The sequence below is a fragment of the Candoia aspera genome, chromosome 1 (assembly GCF_035149785.1).
Source record: "Candoia aspera isolate rCanAsp1 chromosome 1, rCanAsp1.hap2, whole genome shotgun sequence".
Taxonomy (NCBI): Eukaryota; Metazoa; Chordata; class Lepidosauria; order Squamata; family Boidae; genus Candoia; species Candoia aspera.
In genome coordinates this window covers 152326036-152346693 of record NC_086153.1, presented here as the reverse complement: position 1 = coordinate 152346693, position 20658 = coordinate 152326036, and positions in this window count along the sequence as shown.

Sequence of the window (20658 nt, the reverse complement as noted above, 5' to 3'; positions counted from 1 at the left end):
GCTCCATAGAGACGAAGAGCAAAAAATCCCCATTAAAATACAGCCAATTTTCTATTATTAGAGCTTTGCCTCTTGCTCAGGGGTTCCATCCATCCATCCATCCTACCTACCTTCTACCTACCTATAAGGTTCCATGGCCTGAAAAAGTTTGAAAACACCTGCTTTACAGCAGCTTTCTCCAGATGTAAAACAAAGATTTTCACTTTCTTCATGTGTATTCAGTATTGTTGCCAGGCTATTTTTAGCCTGTCATATCTTTGTTCGTAAGTCTCTTCCATCTAGTTTCCATGTCAGTCTGGAATTCTTTTGAAATGAATATGAAACATTGATTATTTTTCATATTTAGAATTATTTCTCCCCCCACAAACCTTATATTTTATTCAGAAATGCAAATCTTTGTACTTGGTTTAAGTTAAAGGACATTTTATTCATATTTAGCTTCTTTTGGATTTTTAAACATTTAATTTAAAGTTCAGAGTTGTAAGAGAGTGAAAAATAATGTTAACCAGATCTGCAGAATTAGTCAAAGATCATGGATGAAGTCATTTTGCTTAAAAAGAATAAACTCACCAGATATTCTACACAGATATGCTATAGAACTGATAGGATGATTTAAAATGTACCTGACCTGAAGAGTTTGCCATGGTATGTTAGCATTCATCAGCATGCCAGTATGCTGTAATAAACTGATATCACACCTTATTCTGAAGTTTTCTTTTTAATCTAGTTCCCTATTCAGACCTTTGACCCAGATGGCTCTTCACTGGCAGAATTGCCTTGGTGTCTTTGTCTTGGAGAGAGTTTAGTGATAGAGGACATGCTTCCCAGGCAGAAGGCCTGCTATAATAGAGTAAAAAAAGTAGAAGAAAGCATAAATCTTCAAGTCCAGTTCCTTGCTCAGTACAGGAATATAAATTAAAATATCTCAGACAGACATGTCAAACCTCTGTTTGAAAACATCCAAGGAAGGGGAGTCTACCACATCCCTAGGTAATTGATTCCACCCTTTCCTGCTCTTACTGTTAAGAAGTTTTCACTAACATTCATTTCAAATCTGTGTTCCTCTAACTTAAATCTGTTTTTCCATATCCTGAACTCTGTAACAAGAAAAAGCAGGTCCTGACATCCTTCTATGCAACATCTGTCCATGTATTTGGAGTGCTATCATACCCCATCATCTTTTCTCAAGGCTAAACTTAAAAAGCTCCTATAATCTCTCTCCACATTACTGCCGCCCTGAGCTCCACCGCCCCAGCTGATCCTCACCACCTTCTTGCTCCCGCTGATGATGAGGCATGCCCAGCCTGGGCCCTCGCAAGGCAGCTGCTGGTCACGTGAGGCCACCTTCCCCAGGTCCTCATGTGTGACCTGGGGAAGAAAGCCTTATGTGTCCAGCAGCTGCCTCATGAAGGGCCAGGCTGGGCATGCTTGGTCTGCAGCAGGAACAAGAAGATGGCGAAGGTCAGCTAGGATGGCAGGGGCTGCAGTGTTCAGGGATCCAAAAGGGCATAGATGATGGGAGATAGGCAGGTGGTGGTGGTTGAAGTGACCCTGCGGTTGTAAGTGCGGGCAGACTGCCAAGTGCCCCAACTTTGATCATGGGACTGGGGGTGCTGCAGTGGCCATAACTTTAGGGACCAGTCGTGAGTCCCTTCATTCAGCGCCACTGTAACTTTGAGAGGTTGCTGAACAAATAGTCATAAGTTGAGGACTACCTGTGCTGAGATGAGAGGTGCAGAGTATCCTCCATCTCTTGCTTTTAGTTGTTACTCTCCACTTGACTTGGTCCTCTGTTTTACTCATTAAGAGTAGCTATTACTGCCAGTTTCTGCTATAAAGTCTCTTTTCATGGAACAAATAAATCTTCATCCTTTCTCACCAGTTGAAGTGTGGTCATTCATTGCTTCAATCCTTTGATTTTTTTTTATCTTGTTACAAGCTTGCAGGTGCCAATATGCTATGAATATATGCCAGGTGGCTTTAAGACAAGCACCGTGCAGGCTTCTGTCCATTCCATTTCAGAATGGTTCCTTAGGGCTTTTACTTTCTGTTCCTTTTCCAGCCTCTGAGATTAGCCAAGTACAACTCTTGACTTAGAATGGAAATCTGTTAGGGATTCACACTAAAATTCTTGGATCACACTCTTCTAGTAAACTCTGTTAGCTCTCTCATGAGTGAGTTCATTCCCCAGACCATTGTTGCCTTAAATTATTACAGTCCCTGCTTACTCAGCAGGAGGCACTCGCTCAATCACCCAATGTGGGCAGTCAGCAGCAATTATGACACTTTGCAATCAGCCACTATTTAGGAGATTACATTTTTACCCCTCAGAGCTCAATACACAATCTTTTGGAACATACAGCTTCTCTTTTCTTCCTCCTAATGAACTCCGTGGCAAACTCCTGTTAACTTTCCCTGCTCATCTGCTCAGTGAATTTAGGACTGAGAAAGGATAAGCAGACTAGGTGGCATTAACTAGGAAAACTTGGCTGATCTTAAAAAACTAAGTGGGCCAGTCCCAGTTAGTATTGGATGGGAGTCCACTGTCTTGGTCTTCTTGGAAGAAAAGCATAATGTAAATGAAATAATTTTTTCTATATATCAGGAAGGATGATTTCTTCTTTTGTGCTGGTTTGGTACAGGCTGACTTTTTTTCAGTGTTCAAGTATGTGTTTGCTGGGGAAGGGGAGAAGACTTGCTACTGAGAAGAAAGCTATTTTTCCTACAAACCAGTTGCAGTTGAGTACACTAAATATAACATGCTTTTTGCTGCTATGTTGAGAAAGGAAGTATGCACAGACACAGTTATTAGAGGGCAGAAGATGTGCTATATGAAGACATTAAAGAGAAGATAGAGGTTACTAGACTCCTTACTGAGCAACAGTGGCCACACAATAACCATCGGGACACCTGTTTTATTGTGCTGTAGATATGTACAAAAGTAAAACATGTTTCCTTTTTAAGTATTTAGCTCTTCAGGCTTAATTTATTAAACAGAAATACCATAGACATATTCCAGGTGGTGATCGTAGCATCTAGTGATATTCCCTGCATTAACAATCCTGGTTATGCTGTTTGACAACTCATTTCAGAGTTTCCCCCTATAAAATCAATATTATCAACCTGAGACTATTTTTGCTGGCTTCACAGTATCATTGCAGTTCTGCTCCAAGTCTCACTTAATAACAACATTTTTATGATGAATAGAGGTGATTTCTGAAAGATCTCTGAACAATGGACACTGAATAAATTGATGCCTTTTCTGGTTTGTCTTCTAACTAGCTTCTGGCTGAGACTTGGAGAGTGTTTTGGCTGCATTGATGTTTGCATTTCTAGTGACAGTGTATGTCCTGCTTATCCTGAGGCTCTTTCTGAGAAAATAACCCATCCATCAGTATGGCAGCCCTGTCATGATCAGCCTTTAATGTCCATGCCAAGGAGCTGCAGTCATGACTGTAGAAGGAAAATGAGAATTAAGCAGCATCAAACAATTAAAGAATCTCCAATTAATTCATTTACTTTGTTTCTGGGCAGCTAACAATCAAGATCAGCAAAATATGAAAAACAAGCTGCTCAAAAATAATAAGCCCATCCATAATATAAATAAAAATTGACATTAAAATATTAAACAGAAAATATAAAAAGTCATGCAATTGTCAGATTCCAGTCTTCACACTTAAGGGTTGGGTATATCATTCCCATCTACACAATTTTTCCTGCATAGTGCAGAATAGAGGAAGAATCACCTGGTATCCTACTTTCCATCTTTACTCTGCTACTGCTATATAATTAAAAGTTTAAGGCTAGACTAACCAAAGGCCCTTTGGAACTGTCTGTGCTAATTACCCACAGTGTTGTTGGCCCTGGAAAGTTCTATGCCTTTTAATATATAGCTAGAGATATATGGACAATGTAATTATTGCCTGTTGTTCATGTCTCTCTCTCTCCCCCTGCTTTTACCTACCTTCGGTCCCATTTTTCCGGTTAACTGTTTTTGATGTTTTCTGTTTTTTAATAAACAAAAACTACATTTTGCTAGGTGAACTGAGTGGCATGTGCTTGCTCAGATCTGAATATAGGGATTAACTGGTAGTGTCCTGGAGGCAAACAAAACTGGACATTACTCATAATAATTTTTCAAAAATAACATGTCTTCCTCCTGTACTAAATAGAACAACCAGATCTTAATTTTTTTTTTGAAACCTAAGAGGGAAGGAGCAGACTGCATCTCCATGAGGAGGGAATTCTAAAATTTGGAAGCAGTGATGGAAAATGCTTGCTTCTGAGGTCCCATCTGATGATGGTCTTGTATAGCAGGAGGACCTGAAGGGAATGGACTTTATTCAGTCTGATTGTACCAGCAGATGAACAGAGAAATTGATCACTTTTTATGGTAAATTTTATTAGGTTTCAAGAGAAGAATAAAAACTACAACCCCCCACAAAAAAAACTACAAAGAAAGAAAGAAAGAAAGAAAGGAAAAAAAAAACTAAAGAAGTGTGGAAACACAAGAGAAAAAAATTTCATATTTACAAAAAGGTGTGGCTTCTGACTTTTAACAGCAAGGATATACAAAAATTTCCATAATCAATCTCTATATTAAACCAAAACACCACATTATTTCTATAAATCATTCCACTTTAACACATAATAAAAATCACTAAGTACAGTTACTCCTCTCCCTTATATTAAAATAAAGGAAAAAAAGTTCATATAAACCTCCTAAACATCTTTCTCCCCTCCAAAACATAAAACATATTTAATTATTTATTTTATTTATTTTTCAAATTTTATCACCACCCATCTCCCCGCTAAGGAGGGACTCTGGGCGGTTTACATAGAAATTTATTTTTATCATTATTAATAATTTATTATAATAATGTATTAATAAATAAATTACCATGAATAAATATTTATTTATTATAAAAATTATAAGAGTGTTTATAAATAATAATTTATTAATAATAATAATTAATAATATTAATAAATTTATTATTATACAATAGAAACAGAAATTATTGCCCTCCTACCACTATCCTATACATTTCTGTCTACTGTAATAAGAATCAAATTAAAAAACGCATAGGTTGTCTGCTATTATACTTAATAGTACAACAATTTTAATAATCCCAACCTTAATAAACCCAAAAAACAAAGCCAATTCAAAACAGTAAATCCAAATCTTTAAAGGCAAATAGCATCAATTAAATCCTTAAAAAACAAACCCGATGAACATTCTTCAACCCTTATCCCACTTCAAAATAAACCAGAGCAGTTACTTATCCCCACAACGTGCACAGAGATTTTCTCTTGAAAGAATCAAACAGCCCAACTGCCCCCCTCAAAGATTCCAGGTTCTTATCATGGCATTTCACCAGGAGATCGGTTTTACTTATGGCTTGCAGATCACTCTCTCCCTTGGATTTCTCCAACTGCATTATCCAATCTTCATCCAGCATCTTGATAAAATCCCAATCTCAGTCTTAAAAAAGACCTTTCTATCACTCTTAAATTCCTCAGTTTCATTCACCACATCCCCAAGTTGATGGCACATTTTAGATCTCATCTTTTCCACAGTGTCCTGGATATCTTGCATGAAAGTTTGATAGAAGTCAGAAGAAGTCTGTTTGAAATCCTCCATGTCTCACACAGTAGATTATGGCACCCCCTAGGAGCTTAACCAGTGAAAGTCAAAGATATGGAAGGGTTCCGGAGAGTGTTTACATAAGCGAAAGTGAGATAGCAGACGGTTGTCAAGGAAAAGTGAGAACAGAAAACTGAAGGTTCAAATCAGCCAATTCAATGTGTAGGAAAATGCTAATATCTTCAAATTTAATACAAAAATAATAACAGGAAGACAATTGTTTACTCTCAATCTCTGGAATTTCCTTTGGAAGGAAAATGAAATCCAAAACTTAAAAGAATTTTTTTTTAAAAAGTAATCCTGAAAATAACGTTAAGCACCAAGAAAGCTGTAGAAAGCCTCTCTTGGCGTACATATACTTAAAAAAACATATAAATTGGTGATTTAGAAATGAGGTAGCCGGTTTTAGTGTCCCTTTAAGGCTACAGCACAGCTTGGAAAGTGATGACGTCCCGGCCTCCCAGCTGGCTCTTACCAGTTGAGCACTGCAAGAGTTGAGTCTGACTCAGGCTGAGGAAGGGGAAATCGAAACCTATGCTAGGCAAAATGGGGAAATTGAAACTCCAAGTGACTCAGCAGAGCGGGAAAGTCTTGAGCAGCTGATTTGGCAAAATCAGGAGCCAAATTCAAAGCCGCCAATCAGCGCAAGAGAAAGGCGAGCTGAAAAGCGCGCCAAGCAAAAGGAAGTCTGATTGGCTCTGGAGGAGAAATGGCGTGAAGGGAACAGCTTAAAAATGAGCCAGCAAAGGACTGGGTCACCAGAGACAAATGTTCCACTGGGCTAACAACTTCTTTAGGAGAAGAAAAGCTGGAACTGTTCTCGGAGCCTTGTCCTGTAGCCGTTATGGAACCAGAGCCTTCCCAGCCTTCTGAGCCTTGCCTTGCCATCCTTGCCTCAAAGCCCAGTCGAGTCTTGCCTTGCTGCTCCACCACAAAGCCAGCTGAGTCAAGTTCCGCTGTCTTGCCTCAAAGCTCCACCAAGTCTTGCCTTGCCGCCTTGCCACGAGGTCCAGTCAAGTCAAGTCTTGTCGCCTTGCCATGGAGCCCAGTTGAGCCTAGCCTTGTTGCCTCATTACTGTCATGAGTACTGATGGCGAGCAGGAGGGGGCCCCTATCCAGGGTGGAAAACGCATGCGTAGTACTGAGGAATTAAGCAGCCATTCAAAGAGACACAGATCGGATCCGCCTTAACTTTTGGGTTTTATCTGTCTGGGTTTTTCCCACGCTTCTTCAGTTTGTTAGGATTCTGTTTTATGTAGCAGTAATAAACACTAGAGACCTACTCCTCGTCTCAGTGTGATTTCTGACTGTTAGGACAGTTACGATCCATAACCGAGTTTTGCCTTGCAGTCTTGCTGTGTTCTCCAGCCAAGGCTGATTCAGTCGCCTTATTGCCAGTTCCTGCCGAACCTGTCCTGCCTCTCTGTCACGGTCTTCAGTCAAGTCCTGCCTAGCCGCTTTGCTACGAATCCCAGCTGAGTCCAGTCCAGCCTCATCGTTGTGCTCTCCAGCTGAACCTGGCTTTGTTACCTTGCCAAGCACTCTGCCTTTGCCCAGTTGGGCTTGAATTGAACTGAACTAATATTTAAGGGACAATTGCTAATTGTGCATAGTTGCACTGTAAATAAAGAATTCCTTTTTACTCATCTGGTTGCTTCATAGTCTAAACAGAACAAATGCGAAATGCTGTTTGCGATCTTCTGGCTGCAAGCAGCCATCCAGAGGACAGATGGGATGATTCCAGGTATTCTCCTTGATCTGGAGAATGTTTTTGGGCTTCAGGAAAACCTGCCTTAGCCCAAAAAAAGTTACCATGTTGTCAGTTTTCCCCCTGAACCAGTGGGCACAGCCATTCAGTCCACCATTCCCACCAGAAGCAGAGAAGTTGGTCCCTACAATAACCTGATCTTGAGCCATACTGGGCCATAAAGGTGACAACCAGCATCTTGAATTGCACCTTGAATTGTAATTCAAGTAAGAGGTGACTAAGGCATGAATGTAGCAGGGCCTTCTGATCCAGGAATAGCCACAACAGGCACACAAGATGTAACCTAACAAAAGTCCTCCTGGCCATAGTTGTAAGTCCATGAGGACCCCAAATTGTGAACTACCTCTCAGTGGGGGAATGAAACTCTGTTCAGAGTCAAACATGGTATTGTTTGGCCCACATCCTGAAGCTACTGTCTTGCAGAGGTTCAGTCTGAGTCTGTTCCTTCCCATCCAGACCTTGACAGCCTCCAGGCCCTGGGCCAGCACTTTTACAACATCACCTGTTTGGCCCAGGGCCAAGATGCATAGCTGGGTATCATCAGCATACTGAGGATACCAGACCCTCTGCCGGTATCTTCCCACATGCTGTTCTGCACTGATGTCCTACTGGTGTCTTAGCTCTCTCTAAGCTATTTTTGTGCAGCTTTATTTCCTGTAAAGTCTCACTGCTCTTATAGTTAATACGTTTGTTCCATTTCACAGTGCAGTACTCTCTGTTTCCAGATGTCTGTTGAAGTAAGCAATGGGTATGTATCTGAGACTGACATCTGATTTTTTTCAGGCACAGAAATATAAGGGGGAGTTGAGTTAGAGGTTAATGCTGCATAATATGATTGGGAGCTTTTTCAGTGTATTTTTTCATCAGTGATCCTCCCCTCCCTTTAGAAATGAATACTATAAGCATGAGCATTATGTTGTGTTAAGCAGAATGACAAAGAAAAATCTCTCTAGGGAGATAGGTAGTGTATGAGCTAAATTTGAGTATTAATAAATTTGGTTTGTCATAAATAATGTGAAGTGCATTAGCCTTATTTCTAATGTATTTATGACTTAATGGGTGTTGTACAAATGGGAGAAACAGCAGTTCCTGCAGATCTGCAGTGCCAAGCTAAAAAAATAGGTAATGTTTAGCTGTGAGGAGAAAGCTGGGGAAGATTACAGCAGATGAGATGGCAAACTAGATGACAACAGATTGTAGATTGACAGCTACTGTTGAACTTGACATAGATTCTTTACTGTGATGTAGATGACAAGGTTTGGGAGACTACTGAAAAATCTGTGCATTTAAAAACTCTTGTTTTTTATCATTCCGATTCTAATACTTCCCAGATACTTAATATAAGCCTTGAAGTATTTATACAGGCTCCCTTTTTGCACCCATTCTGCTTTGTTTAAAAGGCATCCTCAAAATTCTGCAACAATGGTCTGAAAACTCACAGGTTTTATGTTGCATTTGATTTAATTTAGAATATGCTTTTAATAATACAATAATTCAAATATTAAGAAATGATCCAATGTGTAGAAACTGCTACCTTATTTTGGGATAGACTTTCCTTTCTTTATGCAACAGAAGCACTCAGGTTTTATATCAGAGGAAATGATACAGGACCAGAGGAATGAGAAAGCCAGTTTCAATGTAACTGCAAGGTAGAAGTTGGAAGCAGCTCACAGATGGACGTTTACGGTTTTTGAATCAGAGCTCTAGTATGCATCAAAAAGTTTCCCTGCTGCTTATTTTCTCCTCATACATTTTCCTCCTGCTGTACCAAGTGGCATGTGAGGTGGGACCTGATAAAACCTAGCAAAATGGTTCCTTGTTCATTTTGATGAGAAACATATATTTTTTCTGTCAGGAAAAGTTTCATGAAAAATAATGAAGAAATACCATTTCATGGATATCATAACAATCTTTAGCAGTTCATGACCACCTAATGTGAATGCCCTGTCCATAGCTCCAACTTGTTTAGGTGTTAGCTTTATGAAGTGCTTGAACTCTTGTATAAGAACACAGGAGCATTTATGATGATCAAGAATTAAGCTGTAATATGTACTACTGTAGGGCTGGTAAAAGGATATATCCCTGTATTGCTATGGATACAAACAAATTTTGCAGCATGAATAAGAAGTCAAATTTGACTTTGTTATTTGCATTGCCACTATGCAAAATAGCATTACATATGTAAGTGTGTGCACACACATGCATACACACCCCTTTTTCAGCTTTGCCTTACAGCTGTAATAATTGCTTTTATCTGTTACACTAAGCAATGTAAAGGGAAGGTCAGGGTTGAAATTTAACTTGATTTGTTATGATATGATAAAAGAAAACTGTTAGGGAGCTACTTTGGTGTAGTGGTTAAGGCACCAGGCTAGAAACCGAGAGACCGTGAGTTCTAGTCCTTCCTTAGGCCCAAAGCCAGCTGGTGACTCTGGGCCAGTTGCTCTCTCTCAACCTTGGATAGGAGGCAACGGCAAACCACTTCTGAAAAACCTTGCCAAGAAAATTGCAGGGACTTGTCCAGGCAGTCACCAGGAGTCAACACGAACTTGAAGGCACATAAACACAAGATAAATTAGAGTGTTTCTTTTTAGACATTACTATTTCCCTGCCATCTGTGGATATGGGTGGGGGTAGGGATTTGCTCTTTGCTGAGAATACAGCAGAAGAGATTGGTGTTTTGAGTTTTACCATCATTGTAACCAGGAAATCAGACCATCAAAGTAGTCTGTGTTTAGTGTGGAGCTGGGGTTGTATTGATTGAATAGTATTTATAGAGTTATTTTCACACTTCAGGAGAGCCCTTACGCAAATGCAACAGAGATTGGAAGTCTCTCTTTTCTTGATGTCTATTCGATAATCACCAGGGATGACCTCTCCTTCAACACTATGGGCTCCCCACCAAGTCAGAAAGCACAGTTCTTGTAGGATCATAGCTCTAGTACATATCGCATGCAAAGCAACTCTATGAAGACTGGGTGTGTGGAAGTAATAAAGGGCAACTCAAGCTTTTAAACTGATTGTCCAGAATTCCTTTTCTTCCTTTTCTTCCTCTAAATATATGACAGTAGCAGAGCAGGGCCTTCTGCAGATTAGATGTCATGGCAGAGAATAGAGTTGTTCACACTTTGAAAATGATTCGGATGAGCACAGCTCAACTTTTTCTGCTATTCATTCATGCAGCTCAACTTTTTTCAGGTCTTCGCAGAAGTCTGAAAAAAAACATTGAGCTGCTTTAAGAGTTGAACTCACTTTAATCTATAGATTCCTTAAAGCGACAGGATCCTCTTTTTCTAGCTCACTTAGATGCCTGTAAAAAACCAGGCTGCTTTAATAAAGAGTTGAGAGTTGGAGTGCTTGCATGAATCCAGAGTTCTGTGCTCCAAATCATTTTCAAAGCCTGACTCAAAGGTGAGTTCCTATTTGATTTTGGAGGAGGCTCTGATGCTGGGAAAAGTAGAAGGAAAGGGAAGAAGAAGACAACCAGCAGCAAGGTGGATGGACTCAGTTACAGTGGCGATACACTGTTAGAAGACCTGAAAGACCAGGTTAGGGTCAGATCATCATGGAGAAAATCTATGTGGTCGCTAGAAGTCCGTGACAATTTGATGGCACATAATCAAATCAATTTAATCAAAGTTTCCATGTAAAATTTGAACCTGGACATAAGCAGTGGGGACTTTTTCAATATGCCTATTCTATCCCAAAAACCTGAAGCGTGATATTTTGTATGTCAAGTAGCTTTGATGCCTTTTAGGAATTACTCCTTGTGGAAATAAATGACTGTTGTGTCCTAAAGGAGGCTGGGGCTGATCCTTACTAAAGGGGTGGGGAAAACAACCAATCCCCCAAACTCTCAGTTGAACTATCTGTAATACTTGTCTTGAAGTATGGATTATAGAGTTTAATCTTAGTAGTAATACCTGGATCAAATTATACGTGCAGATTAGGTGGTGGTAATGCTTTAAATGCAAATAGAATGAAGTAAGCAAAGAAACAGGTTGTTTCATTTCCTAAAATTTTCAAGCCACATTTCTGCCCACTTCTGGGCGTATGAAGAAGTCAGTAACCCAGAAGAATCGACTCAATATGTTCTAAAGCCTAAACCCATATAAATCCATTTGCCAGGACATGTAATTGCATATCAAAACTCTTTGGGCTCCACTGATTTGCTTCTGGGGTGAATTCAGAGTTCTGATTCTTGGCTATAAAGCCCTTTATGAACAAGGTGAAAGTTATTTGATGGAGAACCTTCTTCCTTGCATTTCATCTTGCTTGGGGGGAAAGGGAAACCCTTTTGCTTTCCAGATCCACCCTCTCTTTCCAACTGGTAGCCATCAACAAAAAGTCGCTGTCATTGTCAACTTTCAGTGTTCTGATTTTGTTACCATAGCTGAGCTTTCCAAATAAACCCTTTTGAAATGAGCTGTTAGGGAAACCTTGTACAGCTAAGGTTTTATTTTAATCCATACTTGTAATTTTGTAGTGGCTGTTACTTTAGTGATAGTGTATTTTTCCTTTATTTGACTTACCTTTGGGAATATTTGAGGTAAAGAAGACTATTCACTGACTAAATAAATAAATACATGGCTTGAATATGTCTTTATCTCCTTCCCAAAAAACAGAAGTGGACCAGCAGAAACATTCTTCAGAGATTCCATACGCACTACCACATCTGAGAGAAATGCCATAGAGAAAGCATCAGGAGCAGGACCTTGCCGGATGACCCAAATATCTTTAGTTTTTTGTATAGAGGGAGATATTTGCAATGGTTGAATTGTCTTTTGGAAGAGTTGCCTTGAACTTTGAGTACCAGAAAGAATTTACATTGGGATAAGTTTGCTTCTGGATCTCTAGGGTAAAAGGATACATTTTAATGACATTTTGGAGCAGTGGATAGAACAGAACACTCCTTTTTTACTCTCAGTACAGCAAGAGCAAAATGAGGGAGAACTGTCCAACAGAAACTAAAAGAATGTTGTAGTCTACCATTCCATTCAGGAGTTGCCCTTATAATCAAATTATCCAACGCGCTCTCGTTAATACCCAAAGTGTCGTATATGTACGAGCATGTATCTCCAAAAAGTGTCCTGTGCCAGCAAGGAAATCTCCTGAATGATTCATTCCTAGAAATCTCACTAGGTGGTGTAGTATCTCTGGGAAAGCAAAACAGAGACTGAGTCTTTGCACTAATTTTCTTTTGATACCTTCAGAAACAGATAAATTAGCCCCACATGGTACATTGGTACTTGCCTCACTTTTTCTCAGCCCCCTTCTACGTTTTACTCATTTTCAAAGTTCACCTTGGAAATGTGGTGTCTTGGAAGGAAAGCCCTCTTTCTGATGATTGGAAGAAGTGACCAAGGCAAGTGGTGCCTGTAACAGGTATTTTCATTAATGGCTTGAAAGTCATCACCTCTCTCCTAGCAAATGGGCTTTGTCACGCGGAATTCAACTTTTTGGGGAGGAAATCAGTGCTCACTGCAGGCTGCCAAATCCAAATGAGCTCCATAAAGCACCTGCAGATCTGAGCATCCAGCAATTATTTCACTCTCTTGCCTAAAAACAAAGAGGCTCTTGGCCTCTGCTGACCTCTGGCCTTTACAGCTAACATGAACTAATTATATTTGCAGTATGGGGTGGGGGAATCGTTCTGCAGCTCTCCCTGGGAGTTGTCACTCATGCTTTGTGCAACACTGTCAGATTAACGCTGTGTCACTGAAAACACAGTTGCCTTCATCAGCTCACAGCTCTCCAAAGCTGGGTTGCTTAAGCGCTTAAGAGATACAAGCAGCGGGCTGAAGGTTGCCTCAGAGAAGTCCTCTCTCACCCTGACTGGTTTTATGACAATAGTCTTTGCTGCCTACACAGCCCTTTTAGCGGTGGTACAAGAGCAGCATTGTTCAACATCACTTAGCCACAACTACGGCCCGTCAAAACAGTTTTTGTTTTATGACAACGTGTTAATAGGCCCATGGTTGGGTGTGAGAAATAACCCAAGCTGTATGCATTAAAGGAAGGTTAAAGGTTAATTGAGACTTTCTAACACAGCGCATGAGATTTTTGCAACCTTTTGGGGAAGAGGAGAATTGCAGACGAAAAGGAGATCATATGATACAATTAGTTGAGAAGCAGGAGGGTCACCATTCCCAGATGCAAGCAGTCCCAGTGACTCAGGCCAGAGGACCACCTGCACTCCTAACAGGTGTTCCCAATAACTACGGTTTATGGAGTGGCTCGCCTTCTAGGCAGCCAATGGCCTTGTCCTTAAATCTTGAAAGGCCAACTTCATGAAAGAAGGTAATATGCTAACATAATGAAGGTAATATTCTAATCTAGGATGATTGTTCTTCTACATTGTTTTGTATCTTATTATTTATATTTATTAGATTTATATACCACCTTTCATCAGGAGCTCAAGGCCAAGCACACAGCACTCCCTCCTCCACATTTTCCCCACAACAAAAACCCTGTAAAGTAGGTTGGGCTGAGAGAGAGTAACAGGCTCCAGTCACCCAGGAAGCTGTTATGGCCAAGGGTAGCCTCCTCAACTCCAGTCCAACACCTCAGCCACTCCCCTGTTTCTAGCTTTATTATGTCAGGCACTTTGAAGATGTTTCTCTGCAGTTAAGCCTCTCTGAAACTTTCCCATCATGATATGGCACTCCAAGATAGGTATTACTAGCCCAAGACATGTGGCTGCCAGAAAATGCCACCTTTGACAACTGAGGTGTAGATAATGTCGAATTGGTAGAGCTGTTTAGCCATCAAGTCCAATCCCCCGCTCTGTGCAGGAAGAATTGATAGGAATGCATCCTTGACACATGACTATTTGTACACATCCAGTGATGTGTTCTATGGCTAATCTGTTTCACTCTCAAACTGATCTTACTGTTAACAGGAAGCTCTAACATAAATCCAGGATTATTTGTCTTGCCCTCTGAGGTGATAAAGAACAGGTCTTGACCTTCTGTGTGACATCCAGAGAGCTCTTATGTTCCCTCCCCAGTCTTGTCTTCTCGAGGCTAAACATGCCCAGCTCAGTCCACAGGACCTGTTTTCTAGTCCACAAATCATCCCTGTTGCCCTTCCCTGAACCTCTTAATCCCACAAGGGCTTCTCTCTTCGTCAAAGCAGTAAAATGGCAATAACGAAGTAAGTAATGAATTACTGCCATATCGTGGTGTACAAAATCACATGCCTTACCTTTTATGAAAAAGCAGCTTTTAAAACAATCCATTCATTGGCTCCTGTTACTATTTTGTCCACCACTAGTGATGAAATCTCATGTCCAAATAGTTTTTGCCCAGTATCAGATAAATTTGCATAGGCCCAAACTCACTGGTGGGCAAAAAAGGGACAAGAGCCTATTTCTTACTTGACCACTGGAAGTTCTCGGATTCCCATTCTCTTCCAATTCCCATTCTCTTCTAATCCCACTACAAGCTCTCAGGTTTAGGCAAGCACTACCACTAATAAATGGCCGCTAGAGCCCTGTATGTGGAACTAAGAGGTCATTGGGGGGGAGTATCAACTAAATCAACTAACCCTAAATCTGACTGAACCATTATGCATTATCTCTGAAAAATTCATGGAAACTAGTGAAGTACCAGTTGACTGGAAGAGAAGAAATGCTGCTCTCATCTTCAGAAAGAGAGACGCGGGTAGTGATTTAGATTAGAAGGAAAAAGGCTTAATAAAGATATTCACTGACTGTACCAGATGGATCTGTGTGAAGACCCTCTTGGCCCCAGCTTCCACCTGCTCTTTGAGAAGGAGCTGTGCATCCAAGAGGATCCTCAGATTGTGCACTACTCCTGCATGGGGAGATGCAGCCCCATCCAAGAGTAAGGATGGAAGATTCCCCAAAACTAGGTGGTCCCAACAACTACAGCCATTTGGTCTTGGTAGGATTGAGTCAGAAACAGTTTCTTCCCATCCAGGCCCACTATCTATATACTACTAAAACTCTTGTGTCTGTTTGATACTTTTAACCTTTAACAGGGTGAAACGGTGCATTGTAGGGCAACAGTTTTTGAACCAAGGTGCCTCAAATGGGCTAACTTACAGAATGCATCCAAAATTCTGGACCCATGACTCCCATAGAATTGAAATTTGGCAAATTTTATAGAACAGTTTATGACATAATACAAAATGTCATAAAACATTTCCTGGGGTCAACTCCTGACGTTTGACTTTGCTATACAGTTCAAAATTGGCTACTTTCAAGGCAGATACTGCTCTGAACATTTCTCTGCATTTTTAAGAACTTTTCCAGTACATTAGAAGCTCTGCCATTGTTCAAGGTATTGAAAAATCAGGTAAGGAAATATCTCTGAAACAATGACCTAACAGGTCACAAGTTGTCTAGTGGTATATACTAATAGGTAGAGTAGCATCTAGTAATCATGTCTCACTATATACACTAATTTATTTCATATTTCAGTGTTTTTTTTAAAAAATGAAGTGCATAACATATTGGTAGGTTATATTATGTACAGTATTAGCAATAAAACAAATGTACTAAATGTGAATGAGACATCCTGCCATGGGTTATTAGATTTCTACCCTGGCTAGATGTAAAATGTACTATTTTTTGAAACTTTGTAGAAGGACTTAATCTAGAATGGTGTAATAGTATAATACTAATGGAAGGATCTCTCAATTGGCTGATGGGATGAGAGACTGGGAGATGAGATGCTGTGGAGATATTGAGAAATAATCTTAAGATGTTGCACTGAAGATGCACTGAAGAAGTTGCCTAGTCGGGCAACAAAACGTCTGTGAGCAACCAACCAAGCTCAGCGAGCACCAGGGACTCCACAGAAATAATCTCAAATCACATGTATTTGATTGTAGCAACCAGGGAATGCTTTTCAATAGGACCCCCAGAGATGTTCCTGGCACCCTCACTATGTATATTAGCCAAGTAAAAATCATCTTCTCCTGGCTGGCATTGAATCACTTGTTGTTACTTGTATTCTTTTTTTGGGGGGGGGTGGCCTTTAAACACTTACATTGGCTGCATCATTTTCTCTCTGTATCTGTTTTTGGTTTAGAAGTTTGTTAACTGCTTCAAACAAATGTCACTTTAAAGCACCCCCCACCCCCTTTTAAGTTTCTTGTTTCAATCATACTGATTAATTACATTCTTTTAAGTGAAAGTTGAAATGTTCAAGATTATAGCAAGGCATCCATTTCTTTTACAAATCGGCTTTCCAGGTACCCACAAGGCTGACCTTGCTTTAAGTGGCAGCTTCTGTGGTTACAGTAGTCACAGTTTTAAACAAAGGATATGTGTGTAAGTCCTACTGGATTCCATGCTATTTTCCAGTTTTTTCTAAAAAGAAGAGGAAAGTGTGTATGTATGGGGAGCTGTGGTTACTGGCATTCTACTCTAGTGCTGTGGTAGAACACAGAGGTCAGCACCTTGCACAATATGCCATCCATAACATCAACTATGGGCTTGATGAGGTCATGGCTGGTATTTCATGGCACTGTTTCTGCGCTGTGGCACGAGGGAGGGTGCCTTTAGCCATGGCAAGTCCCCTCCCCTTTGCTGTACCAGCTTTCTGTCACCCTAAGCGATGGGCCAGGGCTGGAAACAAGAGTCCCTAGCATTAGTTCACAATGTTCTCCTTAGTGCAAGTGATAATCTCCTGCCCAAATTAGTGATTCAAAATATTTCAAACAGGGAAACGACTAACAGATAGTTGGTGCTGGAAAGTCACTTACTGTGGATAAAATCGATATTATATTTTCACTTTCACAGCTTGGCTTTTTCTTCTAGGAAAAAGAGGTGGCTCAAGAAGATCTGTGGACCAAAGCAGGAAGCAGACCTGCTCTTGCCTTCCCCCCTAACCTGACCCTACTCTGTACCTCTTCCAGGGCAGCAGCAGTGCACAGCTGCCCTTCAGTCCTCAGAGCAAAACACTGAGGTGGCTGCCAGTGCAGGTTGCCATTGTAGTTGTTCCAATACTTATAAGGTAGCCAGTGGCATCACGATGCCTCCAGAGAGCCTGGTAGCTTTGGTGTACAGAAGTGGCTTTCCTAGATGTGGAACCCCTGTGTGGGTGAGGACTTGGGTTCTGTTCACTGCTTGCCACTGTCCGCCACTTGGTTGGCTGCTTCGTATCACCTACCAGTTGAGCCAATCCTGCTCTTTCTTCCACAGTCCCTCTCTGCCCTATGTCTACTCTGTAGGGCCCCATGTGGAGTTTTCAGGGGAAGGAGACTTACCTGTATTTTGATTATTCCTTCTTGCCATTCCATTGGCCAGAAGGGATAAATTGGACCTGGCACATATAAAAGAAAATGCATGAAATGAAATTGATTGTGGTTCAATCATCAATGTGCCTGCAGAGTTAAACAGGAGCAAAGAGATAGATTGCATTATCGAGTCACATTATATTTCTTTATCCAATATTGGCATTCAGAGACCAATTCATCTGATTGCTATTCTGACATTAGACAAATTAGTCTCTGAATACCAGTGAACTCATTAGTAGTAATGAAGGATTGCTGAGTCAGTGTATTCTCAAAGTCAACTCTGTAGAGATTTTGTTTCCTGCCTTTGGGTATTTCTACTATATGGGCTGGTTTCTTCATAACTCATTTCATTATCCTCAAATGTCACCTTAAGTTTAATGGTTGTGGGTAAATGTGGAGTTACATATAAATCATCCTTGAACAGATGGACAAGCATGTTAATATGTACATCATCCATATGGGTTTGCACAATACTCATTGGAGGCATGCAGAACACATTCCAAATATGGCTGTGCAGATTTTTCATTTGGTTCTTATAAGTTCCATTGCCTACAGGCAGAAGGACTTTTTCATACTGCTGACCAAGGTTTTGCCTATTAATTACTTGGTGTAGTTAATCACTGTTGGGAAAGTCTTTATACACAGAACAAGCACAGCGGTAAGCTGTTGTTACAGGTGCTCGGTAACCATGCTATGGAATGAATGGAGTGGAGTGGTCTCATCATGCTTCTTGTCAGCCTGCTGGAAGTTTCATTTTAAATACTGTATGCATATTCATACACATCCTCAGCTATGGAGACTCACTGGGTATATTGGGCCAGTCACCTACCCTCAGCCCAATCTACCCTGTAGGCATGTTTTCGTGGGGAAAATTGTAGGAGAGAGTGCTATGCATGTGACCTTGAGCTTCTGGAGAAAAAGTTATTTAGCTAACTAAGTAAGTACATGTACATATTAAATGTAAAGCTTTGACATTATTGGGCACTTGTACACATACAGTGTACATGTGCAACTTGGAGCCATAGTAATCCACCATAAAGTAGTCTCCACATTGATTCATACATGTATATCTGTTAGTGAAAACACAGAAGCTACCTGGTCTCTCTATAATTTGTGAACGTCATTTTTCTTTCTCTTTGGTAATTGCACATGTCCAGTTTTAATCATTTGTATGATTACTAATCTCAGACGTGGATTCTAATTTTAAACACATATAAAAAGGAAGAAATCCCATTTAAAACAATGTAGCTTATTTCCAAGTGCATTTATGTTGGAATGCATTATTTTAATATCCTTAGTCTCTGTCCTCCTCTCCCTCTCTGTATACTGTTATTATAAAACATGATAAGGAAATAAAAAGAAACTGCTTGGCTCTGTGGGGATTTATATGTGAGTGTAGATAGAAAATGCAAGTGCGCATCAAATCTTAAGAAGGAAGCAATTTCGATCTATTGTATCATAGGACTTGATAATCTTCAGAGTTCTTCCCAGTTATTTGGTCCCACCTGAACTTCTGTCCTCCCTGGGAGACCTATTTCACTCGCCTGAAAGCAAAATAGGTTCTTCAAGATGACCTGGTAATTTAAACAGGTGAGGAATCGCCTAACCTTTAGAAATGTAACTTTGGGGATTTTTAGCCTCTTTGGTGCAAAAAGCAGATTTATTCATTCCTGATGATGAATCTGGTAGTATATGAGGGCAGAACAAAATTTGGTAGGTAATGAATGGAAAGTCTTCTTAACTTCTCAAAGAAAAGTCCCATGCAACCCCCCTGCTTGAGTAGATAACTATTTCCCTGGTGACGTGCCTCATGTTGGAACAACTACCCGCAGCTTCAGAAGAGTTTCTTGTGTCCCTCTTTCTTTCTTTCTTTCTTTCTTTCTTTCTTTCTTTCTTTCTTTCTTTCTTTCTTTCTTTCTTTCTTTTTCTTTCTTCCCCTCTCACCATATCCAGATGGATATGTGTGGACCACTGTCATAATATACTGGCTGGCAGAGTTAAATTGTATGTATTCAACGAGCAGCCTATTTTGGAATTAAAATGCAAAGGTATTTTTAGAACTTTCACTTGGGTTTCTTGCTAAAATCAGCAAGACTGGCACATACTAATTTTCTTGGTTAGGATAGAAGTTAAGACATTGGGTTTTTGTGCTCGTGGGCTATTTTCAGCTATAGACAGGTAGCCAGTGTTTATGTTTGAGGTGGGTTGCTATTTAAAAAAAGAGCAACTTTTAAAAATATGTATGAATTAATTTCTCAAGAAAGGGGGAAATAACTATAGATTCCTTGTTAATTATTTTTTCCCCAGTAGTTCAGGAAGGAAATAATTACTGGAACATTAATTGTGACTCAAATAGTACTATTCTCAAGGTTAACTTATATAACTTCTGAAGCACTGTTTATGTGGCTTTTCCTCCTCCTCTCCATGATGGAGATTAATACGTCAAGATCTGTCAAAGTCTCTACTTTTACATTGGCTGTGGTATTCTGAAACCCAGCAGAAACTGAGGAGATTTCTCATTATCCTTGTCTGCTCCACTGCAGATGTCTTGACCTTACATTTGTAGAAGTGTCCTCATGGAAGGTGGTTACATATCCTTCAGGCAGGAGAATATCCTTTGGGAAATCTGTGGCATAAACCAAAAGCAGGATGTTGTTTGGGTTTGGCTCTTCTTGCCCTTTCCCCTTTTACCGTGACTGCCAAAAACAAACCAAAAACCCCAAGGTGCACAGCTTCCCTCCAAACCACAGCAGGTGACTGGGAATTTTTTCCTTGTCTGTGTATGCCAAGAACTGAAGAACTATGTTCAATTGAATTTGTTGAAATATTGATACTTTAGAGACTCTGATTCATATGTCCATGTTTTTTTTATTATTTATTTATTTTCTATCTCGCCTTTATTATTTTTATAAATAACTCAAGGTGGCGAACATATCTACTAATACTCCTTCCTCCTCCTCCTCTTTTCCCCACAACA